The sequence below is a fragment of the Tupaia chinensis genome, unplaced genomic scaffold, assembly GCF_000334495.1.
Source record: "Tupaia chinensis unplaced genomic scaffold, TupChi_1.0 Scaffold000175_1, whole genome shotgun sequence".
Classification (NCBI taxonomy): domain Eukaryota; kingdom Metazoa; phylum Chordata; class Mammalia; order Scandentia; family Tupaiidae; genus Tupaia; species Tupaia belangeri.
Genome location: NW_006159650.1, coordinates 2,407,421 through 2,418,611, shown reverse-complemented (window position 1 = coordinate 2,418,611; position 11,191 = coordinate 2,407,421). Strand labels below are relative to the sequence as shown.

General features: G+C 38.1%; 1 long non-coding RNA gene across 2 annotated transcripts in view; it reads left to right on the top strand.

The window, feature by feature from the left end:
• Positions 1–6,527, top strand: part of LOC114007436 (uncharacterized) — a 21,095-nt gene extending 14,568 nt beyond the window's left edge. Inside the window, exon 3 of one of the 2 annotated variants that reach the window (XR_003549064.1) lies at positions 6,493–6,527. This is a non-coding gene — a long non-coding RNA (uncharacterized LOC114007436). Of the gene's footprint in view, positions 1–1,153; positions 1,543–6,492 lie in introns of those variants that run through there. The other variant, XR_003549063.1, reaches the window with a different exon arrangement.
• Positions 6,528–11,191: the final 4,664 nt, after the last annotated feature.

Below are 11,191 nucleotides of genomic sequence, written 5' to 3'. Positions count from 1 at the left end.
TCTCTTACACTGCTGGTGAGAATGTAAATTGGTCCAGCCACTGGGGAGAACAATTTGGAGATTCCTCAAAAATCTACAAATAGAACTACTATATGATCCAGCAACCCCACTCCTTGGTATCTACCCAAAGGACAGAAGAATATTTCATCGGAAAAGTGCTTGCACATCGATGTTTATTGTGGCACTATTCACATCTGCTAAGTCATGGAAACAACCCAAATGCCCACGAACAGATGAATGGATAGAAAAACTGTGGCACAATATACTCTACAGAATACTATTCAACCATAAAAAAAAAACAAAAACAAACAAAACCCTGGCTTTTGACAGGAAGTGGATGAATATGGAAGATTTACTGCTGAGTAAAGCAAGCCAAGCTATGAAGGAGAGGCCTTATGTCCCCACTTAATATATACCGAGTGTCCGCACTCTATGACTAAAACTAATAGACCAAAGGATATAGAAACACAATATATAGATGTAAATACCAGATATAGTGTGTATGAAAGAGGAGGGTCTGAGGAAGGACATTTAGAAGAAAAATAGGGAGGCAAAGCATTAATGGCACAAAGAAATGTGGTATTATCTGTTGAAGATACTTCATAGTTTTATCAACTGTACTAGAGAGAAATGTTCACCTGCTGAAATATCCATTTTGTAAGCCAAATAATAATGTGATGGAATGCATTTAAAAAATTAAATAAAAAAAAGAAAATAATACAAAACAACAACAAAAACCCAACCCTAGACATAGAGATTTTTCCTTTTTCTTCTTATTGCTAGTCACATACAATGAGCTGTTTTTTAGCCCCTTGCAGTCACCCCCTTTGTGGTATATTTTTACATTAAAAAAATTATTTTAACATTTAACATGCATATCCTATAGCCAATGGAGACCACTTACTCTTTGTCTTGAATGGTTGATTTATTGTTGGAGCACACTGGAAATCTTAGACAGGACCCTTCCTTCAACCCATTCTAGCAGAGGGGGTGAGGACACAATATTTCTTTCAGTAATACAGAAACTGGAGAATAAATAACTGGAGGGCTTAACAGTGAAAACTAAGTCTAAATGATAAATGGTTTGTGCAAAATGCTGGGGTTTGCTCTGGAGTCATATTAAGTCAACTTTCATGTGATAATTTCATTTCAGAAGAAAAATGCTGGAAAATGGACCAACTTTATTATATTTTCATGAGACAGGCACATTTGAGGATGAAGACATCTTGGTACTCATGCTAAGTTCTGCCTAGATGATGCCAAGGAAAGACGGCTGCGCCCACTCCAAGATTGGATAGAAGCCACTGCCATGCTGAGAATATGCTGACACCACCTGTCCAAGAGTCCCCCTAGGTAACCACAAGATACACAGCCTTCCCTTGAGAAGCTGCAGAAATGCTCTCCACCTCATGCAGGCATTGCTCCATTCAGCAGCATGAGGCATGAAAGTACTTAAAACTGTCTTCAGAGCAGTGTTAGCTGCTCACAACACAGACAAACCATGGTGTGTTTGAAAGACCCATCTCAACTTCAAAGGAGGCCAGAGCGAAACTAGAGTTTAAGTCTAAGAAGGTAATGAAGTAATGAGAAGTGTTTTCTGTTGTGTATTTCAGAGCAATTCCACACATGAAAGACGTCTTCCACCACTCAGTTCTATTTGCTAAAAACTTAGAAAGCAGCAGATGGAATAATGGTAATGTCGTTGAACTTCTACGTAGTCAACTGCAGTTCAAGTCCCAGACTGGGCGGCTTAAACTCATGCCAGGCGTGTGTGCATGTGTGTTCAAGATCCCAAGAGCAGAATAGAGAAGGGATTGCGGCATGGCCATTCCCCACTTAGGTGTGATTTTTTGTTTTCTATCTCTCTGTCTCTCTCTGTCTTTCCAGCGAGCACATATGCCATATAGCAAAAACCTCAAAAAAAAGAAAAGAAAACTTAGTGGCTATTGGGATAGTTAGAGGTGGCAAAGCTTATCATGTAACTGCAGGGAACATACAGAATTAGGCTAGAAAGTGATGGGATCAGAGGTTAGAAGCAGCACACAAATCAGGCTAAGGATCCCAGACTAGTGGACACCTCACTGCTTAATCAAACACTAAACTAAATTCAACACAAGTGCATATTACTAAGCTACAAACAGGTACAGTTTTAAAAACAAAACAAAGTATCAACAGTAAATCAACAAAGCTCACCACAGCCACCAATGGATTTATTAGAGAGAAGCAAAACTCAAAATCTGTTTTCTAAATCACTGGACATGGAATAAAATTGCAACATCAAAACATTCCTAGAACTGAGCGAGGCAACAGTGTGACCTCATTTGGAGTTAAGTAGCCAGTGTATGGAAGATCAGCATATTTGCACTACAGATCATCCAGCTCAGTAACAGGCTGACTTCATTCCAGCAGAGTAGCTATGTCCGCAAAAGAATCTAAATGGCATTCATTACAGAGGACTACTCTTCTCTGTAGATTAAGAAGCACCCAATCCCTTCCAGAGTTCTGTTTCCTGGGGACTTAAAAATTCTTGTTTTCTATAACATTTAAACAAGAGGTGTGTGTGTGTGTGTGTGTGTGTGTGTGTGTGTGCTTTTTCTGCATGATTCTAAGATTGGCTGAATACTGTTCAAGAAAAAAAAAATTTAAAAAATTGTCAATAAAATATATCGTAAAAGCATAATGAAAATAATGTGGCAACATGGCGGTTCAATTGTAAAACTCAAAGTTGTGTGAAGTTGACCCACATGGGAAGGTTCTAGGCTGCCTAAAACTATCTTTCCCTGAAGCATTATTCTTTTCCCCTAAGACTGCATTTGTATTTTTCTAGATTGCCCAACTATCAACCACCACTTAAATTTGAGTTTCCAAAACAACTAATCCTCCAAAAACCTTAAAAAACTATAATTGCTTTGCAGCACAAAATGCATATGGCAGAGTAGTCGTTCCCTCTACTTTATAGAAAACAAGCCCTTCTGCATTCCTTACAGCCATTCTTTATCTAAAGCCTCTACTGGGTCACTTACTCACCAGGCTAAGAAACCATCAATTCCACACAGAATTATACATCCATATATTGTGAAATTGACTGATGAACCAAGGAGATGAACCCTATGAGACTTCTCAGAGTAATAGGGAATGTAATCAAAGGATTCTATGTCACAGTGATAAGGATTCACCCGAGAACATGGTCAGTGTAATGACACTGTGAAGTCTTGATTGAAATATTAAAGCCAATCCTCTGAGTTTATCTCAAGTCCCAACTTCAACTTCTTAATCCTAGAAGCACTTCCCAACCAGTATCTTCCCAACAATGTCCTGGTTTTCTTAAAAGCCCATAGAGCACAGGCCATCCAGTGGCATGATGGTTGTGGAGACTGGATGGCCAACTACCCTGTTCAAGCCCTGGACCTGGCAGCTTTAAAAACATACTAGGTGCACTTTCCCTTTCTCTTTCTCTCTCTCCAGTGAGTGCATGTGCCTTCTGGTAAAACACAACACACACACACACACACACACGCACACGCACATCCCCCAGAACCATTCCTGGAAACCTACCAGAGAGAGTATCTCTACCTATCTACAAAGCTCTTGTAAAAAAAGATCCTGTAATTTCTGAAAGTGTGTTTTAGTAGGTAGTATGACCAATCCTGTCTTTGTTTAAATAAGATGCTGCAAATTGGACACAGAATTATTAAGCTTTTGAAAATTTCTAATACACATGAAAAATCCTTTCACAATGAGGTACTATGAAAAATTTTATTGATGACAGCTTTGCAATTAAGTGTGTCTTCACTAACTATGGTAACAAATGAGAACAATAAAAAATAAAATAAAAAGAGTTTCAAGGGAATTGCCATGGCAGGAACTGAATGGGCTCCTGCAGGTCTGGTGCTTCAGGTCCTGGCACGAACAGCTTCACTATTCCAGAATTTCCTTGATTTCTAAGTTTTTTCTGAAAATTTAGAGCAAAGGATTCATGGATTCACTGATGTGGGCAAAGTAGGGCACTCTGTCCGTTCATTCAAGAAGCTAGTGGCAATTTTCATTAGGTCGATTCTTATGCCGACTGGATAAAAACCAAGACCTTCACTCAGGTTCCCCAGCTGCCCCCTTTTGCTTCAGATAGCCCAAGTCTTTGGATGTTTCCGTCCCCAAAATACTCACCTGTCAGTTCACAAATTTGTGTCTTGAACTTTTTTAAAGATCTGATAGAAAAGAAACTTCAGGATGTGTTCCTCTACCTTCAATATCATAAATTGTTCCTTATTTACTGTCTCCAGCATTTACAGAAATGATTCGTAAAATAAAATACTGATCTTCTTTGATTGTTTTATTGAAAATTGCTCCTCAGTTTCTGTATATATTTTGACTGTTTAGTAATTTCTTCTGAAGTGAAGTTTGTCTTCCAAAACACACACACACACACACACACACACACACACACAATGCCAAATACCAGTGGTATTAAAGAAGTTCATAGAAAATATATGTTGTTTCAACAAAATATATTTACATTTTAATTCCTGTCATGGTTTGGAATAAGACCTTTGGTCTGATCAAAGATCATTGTAACCATCTTCTTTTTTTCTAAAAGGAAATTACTAAAGGCCATTGAGGTGGTGATGTAACAATTTCATTTCCTTGAACTTTGGAATTGCCCTCCCACAGTCTGGAAACAGAACAGCAATCTTGTCATGTTAATCATGACCTGCCAATTGGATTGAGTCTTGACTGCTCCATTCTCAAGTGGGCTTCTATGAGTATGCATCATTCTCATCAGCATACAGAAATGCTTTAATTAATCTCTTTTCTTTGAATATTCTCTCCCTGGACTCTACATCATCTTTAATTGTGGACTAATTTCTCTGCTTTTTTTATATTACATTGCAACTACTCCAAAGAGTTGTATAAATTTACTCTTTATTTTCTCACTGCACATTTCTCCCAACCTACTTTATTCAGGATTTTGAAAACTACTCTGATCGAAGTTATCACCAGCTTCCATCTGAGCAAATACTATATTGAATTTTCATACTCTGCGTTATTAAAACCCTTTTCAGTATTTTATACAGATAATAATTCCCTCTTTTTTTTTGTTTAACTTTCAGAGGATCACCCTGTGGATTGTCCTCCCATTATCACAGTTTCTTCTTGACCCACACACTCTTACGGTCTTGACTGGAATATGTGAGCCATTCATTGAGCTTTTATCAGGTCTCAACTTCAACCCTCTTAACTTTAGAAGCTTTTCCTAATTGTCTCAATCTCCTAAGTTTTCACCAAAGCATATTGAACTCAGTTCTTGGATCACTCCTGTTATAACAGAATTAGCTAACACATCTTTCAGTCAATGTTTTTTATTCAGTATGCAGAAGACTCACTTCCACTGAGTAGTTTCTATACATCAAGAACTGCGTACCTTGACATCCACTGAGGGCTAATCACTGGATTTTTCTGAACTTTTTCACATTCATACATGGGAATAAAAGAACTATATTTCCTACGACTATCCATCTCTACATTCTGTGAGTTTCATAGTTACAGTAGTTAGGATTATCTTCTTATACAAATTTCTTCAAAATCTACCTTACAGAGTCATTTGTAAGATAGCTTACTTAGTTCCATCTTCAAGCACTTAGCATGACTGCTTTCAAGCACAAAAATTCCAAATTTCAAGTTATCAAGGACACAGACTACTTACTTACAACATATCTAAACTCAAAAGGACTCTGCTAACAATAAAGAAAATTTATTTTACTTGTTTCTGAGAAGGAACTTTTAAAAGTTATTTATAATATCCGTCCTGTGTTCATGTATAACATTCTTAAATTGAACCCACCTCATGGATCAACCTTTGATAAGTGAATGTATATTCTTGTGTGATGATCAATGTCGCCACTATGTGTGTAATGTAATGGACAATAGAAAGTCAATAAAGAACAGAGAGCAATGGAAAATTACAAGTTAGGAAATAAAATTATCTAAAGGCCAAGGAAACTTACCTGACTGCCAATTTTCTGCCTTGGTAGAATGATTTCTGAGAAGCCAAAATTAGCAAGGGAGATTTGAAAGGCATTGATCAAGAAGTTCAAATGAAATGCATGAGGCTTGACCTCCAAGAACTAGTAAAAAATAGTATATTTGCATTTTAACTATCCCCCACCCCACCAAGAGTGTAATTGCTTCCATACAAAAGCCCCAGATGCTACACTACGTCTATGTGCCTGGACACTGAAGCTTTCATAGCTCAGAGCTGTAACTACAGAAGAGTGGAACCATGTTATCTCTGCTAGGCAGGACAGAGATGATACTTCCTGACAAAAAGCGTTAATCCCATGGTAAAAGAAGTCTTTTGCCCTGAGCAAGGAAACAGGTAGAGTTGGCTACATAATGCATAGTATTTCATAGCAACTGTGAGTTATTCTGTTCAAATATTTCATTTCTCTCTCTTCAGGCACATAGTATGATTCTTTTTTCTTGGTTCTCTTAAAGCTCCACTCAACTGCTTAAGTATTTCCAGCCAACTTCTGAGCAACTGCTCTCTTTCTGCCTTTCATCATGGGATGACACAGCAAGAAAGCCCTTGCTGGTGCAAGTCCCATGACCTAGGACTTCCCAGCCTCTACAAACTGTAAGAAATAAATTTCTGCTCTTTATAAATTACCCAGTCTCAGATACTCAATTATAGCAGCACAAAACAGACTATGACAAACCCTTAATCAGTATCAGACACTTTGTTAATTACTTACATTAACTCATTAATTTTCACAATTATTATATGAAGTAGGTATTATTATTTCTATTTTACAGGTTAGAAAACTGAGACCCAGTGTAGTTAAACAATTTTCCCAAGGTCACAAAACTAAGTAACAGAATTTATTATGTGAACTTAGGGAGGCTGTCTCCAGCCTCTATGCGCTCAACCATTCCAGTGATGAGAAGTCATTTTGCCTGTGAAAGGAAGCAAGGTGAAGCCATCTGTTTGTGGCAAAGTGCATCCATACCTATTAGTCAGTGACTCAAGCCAGAAGTCCATAGTAGTATTTCATTCTACAGCTTACAGGGGTTTATTATTATTAAAGTTTTGTCTTACGAATAAAACTGTATTTGTTAGGGCTCCCTGGAGGAACAGAATCAATAGGATATGTATATACATAGAAATATTTATTATAAAGAATTGACTCACATGATTATAAGGCTGGCAGGTCCAACTCCGCACCATGAGCCAGCAGGCTGGAGACCCAGGAGAGCTGATGGCGTAAGTAAAGTCCAAGGCAATTACTGGAGAATAATCCCTTGCTCAGGGAAGCCAGTCTTTTGGCTCTGTTCGGGCCTTTAACTGATTAGAGGAGGCCTACCTTCATTACAATATGCTTTACTCAAACTGTCAGTTTAAATGTTACTCTTACCCAAAAACACCTTCAAGCTGACACATAAAATTAACCTTCACAAGATTATAGATTGATTCTAGAGTTCAAGGTTATATGGCATGATCCACTCCAGAGTTCAAATCCTCTGGTTCCCCAGGCAGATCATGACAAGGCAGTGCCCCCTCATTAAGCCATGAGAGCAGCTGACACCATGTGGGAGTCCAGCAATGTAGCTGCTGTGCCATCTGTATTTCTTTATTAAATTTTACATTCCCATATATCATTCAACCTGTAACTGAGAGTTCCTGCCACCACTTAATGTTTGTAATATATGCTGCTGAATAAAAGGTTAATGTTGTCTTGGGGTACAAATGATAGTGCAGTGGTTATTCATAATGTTACGTGAGGCTGACTCAGGGAGTTCTGACTGCATGCCAGGAGACATCCCTGAGTATGCTGGGTGCATGAGTGTTCATGATATGAAGTCTGCTTAAGCTGGGGATTGCTTGAAGCAGCAAAACTTTGTTGGGTTTCTTGTATCTTTGTCTCATGTCAAAAATAAACTTTTTAAAAAATTCATATTTTATTGTCTGATAAAAGACTCACTAAACATTATAAACTTGAACTATTAAAAAAAAATAAAGCAGCAGCAGCAGCAGCATCTGACACCACCACAAAAGGGAGGCAAATAAAGAGAAAATTAGAGTGAACCAACAGGTGATGTAATCGTTATGTCGCTGGACTCCCACATTGTTGACCACGGTTCAAGTCCCAGACCCAGCAGCTTAAACTTATGCCAGTCACATGTGTGTACATGCATGTTCAAAATCCTAAGAGGAGAAAGGAGGAGAAGGGATTGAGATGTGACCCCCACCCGCCCCCTAGGGGTGATTTCTCATGCTCTGTCTGTCTCTCTGGCGAGTGCATGTGCCCTATAGCAAAAAGTCTCTCGAAAGAAAGAAAGAAAGAGAAAGACGATTTTCCTGCTTGACATTGTTTTCACTTATGAGAACCGCAATTTGTTTAGTCCCTCGATCAGGAAAAGTTATATATAGCTCATGATAAGGCTGCATTTGAGCTCATTTGTGGATTGTACTATTTTTTAGAGAGAGGTTTTTGCTATAGGGCATGTGTGCTTGCCCGAGCGATAGAGAGAGAGAAGCAGAAAGCAAGAAATCACCCTCAAAGTGGATGGCCATGCTGCAATCCCTTCTTCCCCATTCTCCTTTCAGGATTTTGGACACACATGCATACACACATGTCTGGACGCGAACCACGTTCAACGACGGGGGAATCCGGAGACATAACCATTACACCACCTGCTAGTCCCTTGAAGATCACATTTTAATTGATTCTTCTATCTTAAGAGTTGCATGACTTCTTCCTGAATGATATCTTTTGCCCCAATTTACCCCATCACCTGCCATACTACTTGACATTAGCAAAGTAGGTGTCAGGCACTGTGACTGGTATTACAGATGATTAACTCAGATGTGAAAAAATACATAATTTTGTTCAAGGTTAAAGGCACTGTTTCATTGCACATGTAAGATACATGTATAAACATGATTTGGACAAGAAAAATCTCAGAGTACAGCTTCTATGTATATGCAGAGATGATGTAATCAGGATACCATGTGAACCACAGCTCAAGAAACTCACCCAAAATCAACTATTTTTTCCATAAGATTCCCCATCTCCACATTACTTGTGTGCCAATTGTGACTATAGAGGCAGGCACTTCCTGGGTACAAAACACTGCTGAGAACTTTCCATTTCTTGGTTAGTTGTTTATACATCCCTGAGATATGATTATATCCAGGTGGGTGTTTATGCCAAGTTTACACATGTGGCAACTGAAGTACAAAGAACCTGAGTTACTAGTTTAAAGTCATTCCACTCTTGAGCATCAGAGTCAGAAACTGAAACATCAACTAGACCAGGAGTTAGCAAATATTTTCTATAGCAAGCCAGGTAGCAAGTATTTCAGGCTCTGTGAACAATACAATCTCTGTCACAATTACTTAACTCATCTATTACAGCACTAAAGCAACAGAAAATACACAAACAAATGACCATGGCTGTATTTCAACAAATAACTTTTTGGACAGTCACAGGTCATACAAAATAAGCAGCTGATTGGATTTGACTCATGAACTTCAATCTACCAATCCTTGATCGAGATAGCTATAAATTACAGCTTGAGAAAGAAATGTAGAATGAATCTAAGAGTAAAGAGTAAAACCTGTTTGCAAAAAATTGTTAGTCCTGCTACCTTATCAGAAAGCTTTAATCAATAATTAAAGACTGGAAAGGGGCAGGCCACAATAAGTGGTAGCACATGCCTTAGCAATGTTAGGACCATATGGAAGATCATGGGTTCAGTTTTTGGGTTAATGTGTACAAGCCAAGCACACATGAATGGGATTCTGGCTGCTTGGGAGGCTGTAAGGAGGATTGTGGTGTGAGCTCCTGTGGAGAGTGTTTGCTTTTCTCTATTTCTCTTGCTCTGTCTCAACTGCATGAAAGAAAGAAGTAAACTTGGGGAAAAAAAGAATGAAAAGAAAAATTATATCTCCTTAAGTGAATGTGAATATCATAGAAAAGGCAGCAGAGGTGTCTGTGTGTGTGTGAGAAACAAATTTACTTTGACTTTGGCTCTGAAGATCTATTTAAGAAGAGATTGTGGAAGTAGAGAGAGGCGTGAGGAAAATTCACATCATAAGTGTGGAAAGATTTCTTGGGGAAGAGGAAATGTTCTTTTTCTTTCCCTTATACTAATTCTTTCATTCTCTCTTCTAGCAAGATGGCACTGGAATGTTTCCTTGAGTAGAGTAATATGAATAGTCAATTATGAAATAAAAAATGAGCTCAGAGTGAGGTATAGCTGCTTGTTGATGATCAAGTAGGAAGCTGTCATTTCAGGAGAAAGTCAAATATGACTGTTATTTTTCTCAGTAATAGTAAGAAGTGAGTGGGCAGAGACGTATTATCCCAGAAGATGAGACCCTCAGAGTCAAATCAAGTCTCCTATTAGCTGAGCTTAGCCCCAAGTATCATCCTTCACCCTTGAAAAAAACCCACAATATCCCAAGTAAAGTCCTAGCTCAGCAGCTTCCCAACAGAGACTTCCAGGTGGACAGGACCACTGTTCATCTGGAGCCATGTAGCAGCAAACACTAACCCATGACTCTCCATGGAAGATGGGTTAAACTCAGGCCCGTTTAGACCATATCAGTCTTCTAGGGTTACAGACAATTTGAGGAAGAAAGAACTTCAAGATATTGAACTTCCAAATAAGATGGCCCTTGGAAGAATGAAACCATTCACGTTTGCACTGAGAAATTAACCTCAAAGGTTTCTAAGTGGAGGGAGTAAAGCTCCAGTACCATTGTAGCTAAAGTCTGTCTAGTCTGTGTAAATAATAATCTGTCAATTTTTGACAGATTGGGGCCAGCTTAATGTTTTAAATCTTCAACCCACTATGGAAATTAAAAAGCTTATTCGATTTTTACCATTTTACTGAAAATATTTGAAATCTGTTTTACAGGTTTTATTTTGTAATTTATACCATGAAATTTGAAAGCCACCAAAAATCAAGAAAACTATTATATTCTATTCTTTTTCTGGTGTAATGTTAAGATGTATATATTACTAAAGCATGTCCATTGAATATAATCTTGGTTTGTGATAAAATCTCCTCAGGTTTTATTGGTGACATATTAGATTAGTGGTTGCATTAAGTATTGAAATTCCCATGTGATTATTAATTGAAACTTTGTCTTTAAGCACAAAGCTAGTTGTGAATATAAGCTTTGTAC